Source organism: Rhineura floridana, chromosome 5 (genome assembly GCF_030035675.1).
Source record: "Rhineura floridana isolate rRhiFlo1 chromosome 5, rRhiFlo1.hap2, whole genome shotgun sequence".
NCBI classification, from domain to species: Eukaryota; Metazoa; Chordata; class Lepidosauria; order Squamata; family Rhineuridae; genus Rhineura; species Rhineura floridana.
In genome coordinates this window covers 4,706,964-4,714,895 of record NC_084484.1, presented here as the reverse complement: position 1 = coordinate 4,714,895, position 7,932 = coordinate 4,706,964, and positions in this window count along the sequence as shown.

Genomic DNA, 7,932 nt, shown 5'->3' with positions numbered 1-7,932 from the left:
AGAAAATCCAACGTGGTCACATATGACTTCAAAAGAGGAAACTTCACAAAAATGAGGGGATTGGTAAAAAGAAAGCTGAAAAACAAAGTCCAGAGAGTCACATCACTTGAAAATGCTTGGAAGTTGTTTAAAAACACTATATTAGAAGCTCAACTGCAGTGCATACCGCAGATCAGAAAAGGTACCGCCAGGGCCAAGAAGATGCCAGCACGGTTAACGAGCAAAGTCAAGGAAGCTCTTAGAGGCAAAAAGTCTTCCTTCAGAAAATGGAAGTCTTGTCCGAGTGAAGAAAATAAAAAAGAACACAAACTCTGGCAAAAGAAATGCAAGAAGACAATAAGGGATGCTAAAAAAGAATTTGAGGAGCACATTGCTAAGAACATAAAAACCAACACAAAAAAAATTCTATAAATACATTCAAAGCAGGAGACCATCTAGGGAGGCGATTGGACCCTTGGATTATAAGGGAGTCAAAGGTGTACTAAAGAACGATAAGGAGATTGCAGAGAAGCTAAATGAATTCTTTGCATCTGTCTTCACAGTGGAAGATATAGGGCAGATCCCTGAACCTGAACTAACATTTGCAGGAAGGGATTCTGAGGAACTGAGACAAATAGTGGTAACAAGAGAGAAAGTTCTAGGCTTAATGGACAATATAAAAACTGACAAATCACCAGGCCCGGATGGCATCCACCTGAGAGTTCTCAAACAACTCAAATGTGAAATTGCTGATCTGCTAACTAAAATATGTAACTTGTTCCTCAGGTCCTCCGTGCCTGAGGACTGGAAAGTGGCAAATGTAACACCAATATTCAAAAGGATCCAGAGGGAATCCCGGAAATTACAGGCCAGTTAGCTTAACTTCTGTCCCTGGAAAACTGGTAGAAAGTATAATTAAAGCTAGATTAACTAAGCACATAGAAGAACAAGCTTTGCTGAAGCAGAGCCAGCATGGCTTCTGCAAGGGAAAGTCCTGTCTCAGTAACCTATTAGAATTCTTTGAGAGTGTCAACAAGCATATAGATAGAGATGATCCAGTGGACATAGTGTACTTAGACTTTCAAAAAGCGTTTGACAAGGTACCACACCAAAGGCTTCTGAGGAAGCTTAGCCGTCATGGAATAAGAGGAGAGGTCCTCTTGTAGATAAGGAATTGGTTAAGAAGCAGAAAGCAGAGAGCAGGAATAAACGGACAGTTCTCCCAATGGAGGGCTGTAGAAAGTGGAGTCCCTCAAGGATCGGTATTGGGACCTGTACTTTTCAACTTGTTCATTAATGACCTAGAATTAGGAGTGAGCAGTGAAGTGGCCAAGTTTGCTGACGACACTAAATTGTTCAGGGTTGTTAAAACAAAAAGGGATTGCGAAGAGCTCCAAAAAGACCTCTCCAAACTGAGTGAATGGGCGGAAAAATGCCAAATGCAATTCAATATAAACAAGTGTAAAATTATGCATATTGGAGCAAAAAAATTAATTTCACATATTTATTTATTTATTTTTATTTATTATCTTTATTTATACCCCACCCTTTTTCCATATACGCTCATGGGGTCTGAACTGGCGGTGACCTCGGGGTTGTAGTGGACAGCACGATGAAAATGTCGACCCAGTGTGCGGCAGCTGTGAAAAAGGCAAATTCCATGCTAGCGATAATTAGGAAAGGTATTGAAAATAAAACAGCCGATATCATAATGCCGTTGTATAAATCTATGGTGCGGCTGCATTTGGAATACTGTGTACAGTTCTGGTCACCTCATCTCAAAAAGGATATTATAGAGTTGGAAAAGGTTCAGAAGAGGGCAACCAGAATGATCAAGGGGATGGAGCGACTCCCTTACGAGGAAAGGTTGCAGCATTTGGGGCTTTTTAGTTTAGAGAAAAGGCTGGTCAGAGGAGACATGATAGAAGTGTATCAAATTATGCATGGCATTGAGAAAGTGGATAGAGAAAAGTTCTTCTCCCTCTCTCATAATACTAGACTTCGTGGACATTCAAAGAAGCTGAATGTTGGAAGATTCAGGACAGACAAAAGGAAGTACTTCTTTACTCAGCGCATAGTTAAACTATGGAATTTGCTCCCACAAGATGCAGTAATGGCCACCAGCTTGGATGGCTTTAAAAGAAGATTAGACAAATTCATGGAGGACAGGGCTATCAATGGCTACTAGCCATGATGGCTCTACTCTGCCACCCTAGTCAGAGGCAGCATGCTTCTGAAAACCAGTTGCCGGAAGCCTGAGGAGGGGAGAGTGTTCTTGCACTCGGGTCCTGCTTGCGGGCTTCCCCCAGGCACCTGGTTGGCCACTGTGAGAACAGGATGCTGGACTAGATGGGCCACTGGCCTGATCCAGCAGGCTCTTATGTTCTTAAGGGATGGTGGTATTCCCCTTCCTCCTGCAGGCACTGGGTCTCCCAAGCCACCTCAGCCAGCTGGCTTATGTATTCCCTCCAGAAAAGGGACAGGTGGAAAAAAATCAGTGTGGGAATAACTAAAATTTATCCAGAGTCTGATTGCACTAAATGAGTCCCCAGTCAGTTTTGATCTGATGAGCATTTCCCCCCTAACTTCATTTTGTTTGTCTTTACCTTTTTATTTGGAAAATCCATAGACCACTTAAAACATTAGCAAATATCATAGTCATAGTCAAACTTTATTGCCTAGCCGTAGGCCTTTGCAATATACATTATAAAATTTACAGTATTAAAAAAAAAATACCAGCATGTAAAACAGATAAAAAGTACATATTCATGATACTACTCACTAAGAACTGGTTAGCAAAACTTCAGCATACTTCACCTGTAGCTTTTGGGCAGCGAAGGCAAAGAGGGCTACTCTGTGTGTGACTAATGGGTCCTGGTCCGATAAAAGACGGACCATGATTTCTTGCAAAGTTCCCTGTTGTAACAACAAACCATCAAGGAATTTAGCTCTCGGGTGGGCATATAATGGGCAATCCAGCAAGTAATGGGGTAGATCTTCAGCCACCTGTGCTCCGCAAATACATAATCGCTGGGCCCAAGGGACCTGGCTATAGCGGCCTAACAGGACCGCCGTCGGCATTGTCTGGAACCTTAGGGCAGTAAATGCGTGTCTAAAGTTTGTTGGCATAGGATAGGACACATAACTAGCCCTCTGATGATCCGACTTAATTGCTCCATACCACCTTGAAAATTTGGAATTATTAATGGCCAGACGATCAATCCAGAAGCAGTGTTGAAAAATTGCATCTTTCAACTTAACTCGGTTCGAAATGAGTAAATCCGGGGTTGTTATGTGGTACAGTGATGTAGGCTCGCTATTCGGGAGCACCAAAAACTATCATTTAATCCCTGGTCATAGCAGATTTTTGAGAGTTTGGTAGAAGCGTTTTTTTAAAGATTCCCAGAAATTGAACAGGGTATAATGAGCACAGGCTCTAATTTGGGGGAGGCCAAGTTCTGCTTGGAGTAATGCAGCCAGCGTGCCTGGGGGGAGGCGGAGGAGTTTTCTTTAAAAACTGGTTTGAATTGTCTCAAGGGAGGACAAGATGGAACTTTCCCATCCCCAGACAGGTGCACCGTATATAATCTGGGGAAGAACTTTGTCACTTCCAGAATAAGATCTCATGCATCCGTCGGGACATAGACTCCCAAGTTATAGCAGTTGATTCTAGTGAGGTGTCCGGAGCACAGTCTTGTCATGTTTTATAGGATGAGTTTCAGCCGGTTCAGCTCGAGGACGTGGACAAGGTGCTTGGACTGGTACGTGCAACCACTTCGGTACTGGATCCTTGCTCCTCTTGGCTAATAAAATCTATCAGGAATGGAACAGCTGGTTGGGCCAAGGAAGTGATAAATGCCTCCTTACGAGAGGGAGTGGTCCCTAGCTGTCTAAAAGAGGCAGTGGTGAGACCACTTCTGAAAAAGCCCTCCTTGGACCCAGAAAATTTTAACAGCTATAGACCAGTGGCGAATGTCCCATTCATGGGCAAGATCCTGGAACGAGTGGTTGCTGACCAGCTCCAGGCGTTATTGGATGAAACTGATTATCTAGATCCATTTCAGTCCGGTTTCAGGCCCGGTTTTGGTACTGAGAGAGCCTTGGTCGCCCTGTATGATGACCTATGTCAGGAGAGAGACAGAGGGAGTGTGACTCTGTTGATTCTCCTTGATCTCTCAGCGGCTTTTGATACCATCGACCATGGTATCCTTCTGGAGAGGCTCGCGGAGTTGGGAGTCGGAGGTACTGCTTGGCAGTGGTTTCGCTCCTACTTGGCGGACCGTCTCCAGAGGGTAGTGCTTGGGGAACATTGCTCGACACCATGGGTCCTCCAATATGGAGTCCCGCAGGGATCAGTCTTGTCCCCCATGCTTTTTAATATCTACATGAAGCCATTGGGTGAGGTCATCAGGAGTTTTGGAGTGCGTTGTCATCAGTATGCTGATGACACGCAGCTCCACTTCTCCTTTTCATCTTCTTCAGGTGAGGCTGTCGATGCCCTGAACCGATGCCTGGCCGCAACAACGGACTGGATGAGGGTTAACAAGCTGAAGCTCAATCCAGACAAGACTGAGATGCTGTTGGTGGATGGTTTCTCTGATCGGATGGTGGATATATACCCTGTCCTGGATGGGGTTACACTCCCCCCAAAGGAGCGGGTTCGTAGTCTGGGAGTCCTTTTTGACTCTTCCCTCTCACTTGAGGCTCAAGTAGCCTCGGTGGCAAGGAATGCGTTCTACCAACTTTGGTTGGTAGCCCAGCTACGCCCCTATTTGAGTAAAGAGGACCTTACATCAGTGGTACACGCTCTAGTAACCTCACGCTTAGACTACTGCAATGCGCTCTACGTAGGGCTACCTTTGAAGACTGTTCGGAAGCTACAGCTAGTGCAAAATGCGGCAGCCAGACTGCTAACAAGGACCAAGCGGTCTGAGCACATAACACCTGTTCTGGCTCGCTTGCACTGGCTGCCAATAAGCTTCCGGGCTAGATTCAAAGTGTTGGTATTAACCTATAAAGCCTTATACGGCGCAGGGCCACGATACCTGTTGGAACGCCTCTCCCGATATGAACCGGCCCGTACACTACGTTCCACAACAAAGGCCCTCCTCCGGGCCCCGACTCATAGGGAGGCCCGGAGGGTGGTGACAAGATCTAGGGCCTTCTCGGTGGTGGCCCCCAAATTGTGGAACAGTCTCCCCGTGGAGGTGCGCTTGGCGCCGACGCTGTTTTCTTTTCGGCGCCAAGTGAAAACCTTTCTTTTCACCGAAGCATTTTAATTTAGTTTAACTTAAATTTATACAAATTGTTGTAATTGATTTTTGATTGTTTTTATGTCCTGTGGTATTGTATTATGATTTTACTGTACTTTGTTCACCGCCCAGAGAGCTATTGCTAGTCGGACGGTTTATAAGCTTAATTAATAAATAATAAATAATAATAAATTGTATAAATTTTTAGGGCTGGGAGGACTAAATTGCCTCCTACTGTTCTATAGAAGCTCAAGATAGCCCCGCAGGATCTTAAAGCTGCTGTTTCAGTATTGTTTATATGTTTTTTCCAGGAAAGATTATCCTGGAAATAAATACCCAAGTACTTAAAAGCATGACATTGCTCAATCGGGTGGCCATCCATAGTCCAGGAAAAATTTCTATGCCTTTTACCAAAAACCGTAACTTTGGTTTTGGAATAATTGATCCGGAGGTTTTCTATTGCACAATAAGCGCTGCATTTCCTAAGCAATCTCCTTAGGCCAACACACGTAATGGACAACAGGATCATGTCGTCACCATATAAGAGAATCGACACTTTCCTGTTTCCAAGGGCGGGAGGAAAGAAATCAGGGCTGGCCAATTCTGAGGTTATTTCGTTAAGGTAGAAATTAAATAGAGATGGGGCCAAGAGGCAACCCTGTTTAACTCCCTTGTTAGTAACGATGGCGTCTGTAAGGGTGCCAGAAAGGCCCACCCTAACTCTAGCACTGTTGTCAGTGTATAGTTCTCTGATGAGAAAGAGAAGATGCTTGTCTATATTAGTTTTGGCCAGTTTGGCCCACAACCTTGCTCTATCTATAGAGTCAAAGGTCGCCGCAACAATAAAAATACAGTGAATAAGACAGATAAAAACATTGACCCAAAGAAGTCTCATACTGTGCATGAACCAACCCAGTGGGTCACCTTTAGGATTGCAAGATAACCAGATGAATTGGTCATCTGGTAGTTGGTGCAATCTCAGAGTTGATCCGCTGGGTGGCAGTATGTAGATACAAAAAGCAATGGTAGCCATTTTGACTCATAAGAGAAATTTCAAAAGCCACATGAAGGAAATACCTTGATTAGTTATTATTAGTATTAGTAATTAGTATAGTATTAGTAATTATTAGTTATTTATTAGTTATTATAGATAGGGAGCTCTCTTTGAGCTTGCCTTCTCCCTTAACATCCAGACTTCCGAGTTCACTTCTCTGGGAACTTTCAGAAATGCCCACTGTTGGATATTTTAAGACTATGTTGTTGTGGCAAACTTATGTTATATCTTAACTGTAGCAGTGTATTAACTCAGCACAAGCTAAGACCTTTATGAAAAGTAAAGGGATATGTGCCTTTGGCAAGATTCAGTACTACTTTTCTATAGTTAGGCAATCCCTTTTTGTAGTTGTGGGCTTTGGCTTGAAGACTCTTACACCGATGACAGCTTCTGCTCATGTGCAGATTGCATTCACTCTATGTGTCCTGCTGCAGCTTTCAATCTGCAGTGTTCAGGAAGGCTAAAGGCCAGCACAGCATAGAACATTTTCTACTTTAAGGGCCTGCTGAGTGCCTGATGCTCAAGCTCCATCTTGCAGTGAAAGACTGAACCTGCAGCACACTGAACTAGACACAGATTAACTTTGCTGGGACTTCCAGTAGCCAGAGTTTGGAAACTGTGACTAAACAATTCCATGCAAGCAGCTGTTCTTCTGTAGACGAAAAGGTTGTGAAAAGCTAAACGGAATGTTTTTAATATTGAAGCCAAAGAATTGGACATGTCAGTTGAACACCATATTTGCTGCCATAGCCTTATCATTAATTTTCTTCAGCCTACAGGAAGCAGATGCTTGTGACACTCACTGTCCCTGGGCAAGTACATAGCTCAGTCTAATCTAGCTCACTAGGGTTGTGAGGAAAGAGCTAGCAACTACCAATTTCCACAAAAGCCATTCATACTAACACCCAGGAGGCATGTGGTTACTGTGGATAAAAATGTTATTTCCCCAAAGTTTTATACTTCATTTCCCTCAATAAATATTACCTCACCACCACCCTGTCTTTAATGTTACCAGAAAAAAACATCTTGCCTTGTATAACAGCTGCAGAAGGGTGTCTGGGAGGGCATCAGCCTTTGATTTCACAACAAAATCATGCTCTTTACATCAGACATGTTTTCTCATGACTTCGCATATTTCATTATCCTTGGCGGGCAAAAAGCTGATGAATCTAGCATTTCTCTAAAGCATTACAAAGGCAAAAGGCAGATTTTAAAATCATGCAAGTTACATTAAACCGTGTGAAATAAATGAGATGGTTGTGCATGGGTAACAGTCAATAACTTGTTAAGTAGTCATTTAATTTCCTGTTTCATACAGTGAGGTGAGAAGGTGAACTTGCTCCTCCAAATGAGCCTCAATTGGAGTCTATCCAAGACTTGGGAGCAGCTAGTTTCAGATGTATTTCTTTCAAAAAGGGTTGGACTCTCAAAATGAGGCTAGAGTCTGATTTCCCTTTTTGCCTTGCATTTGCCTAGTGAGAGCCTCTCTAAGCAGTTCACCTTTTTACATCTGAAATCTCTTCCCTTATATACATTCTGGTTTTAGGGTAGAAAACTAAACTACCTCTACAAGCACATAAAAAACAAAAGGTATTCACTTAATTCATACCCTACATTTCTGTACCCAATATGGCTTTCAGTAAGAAC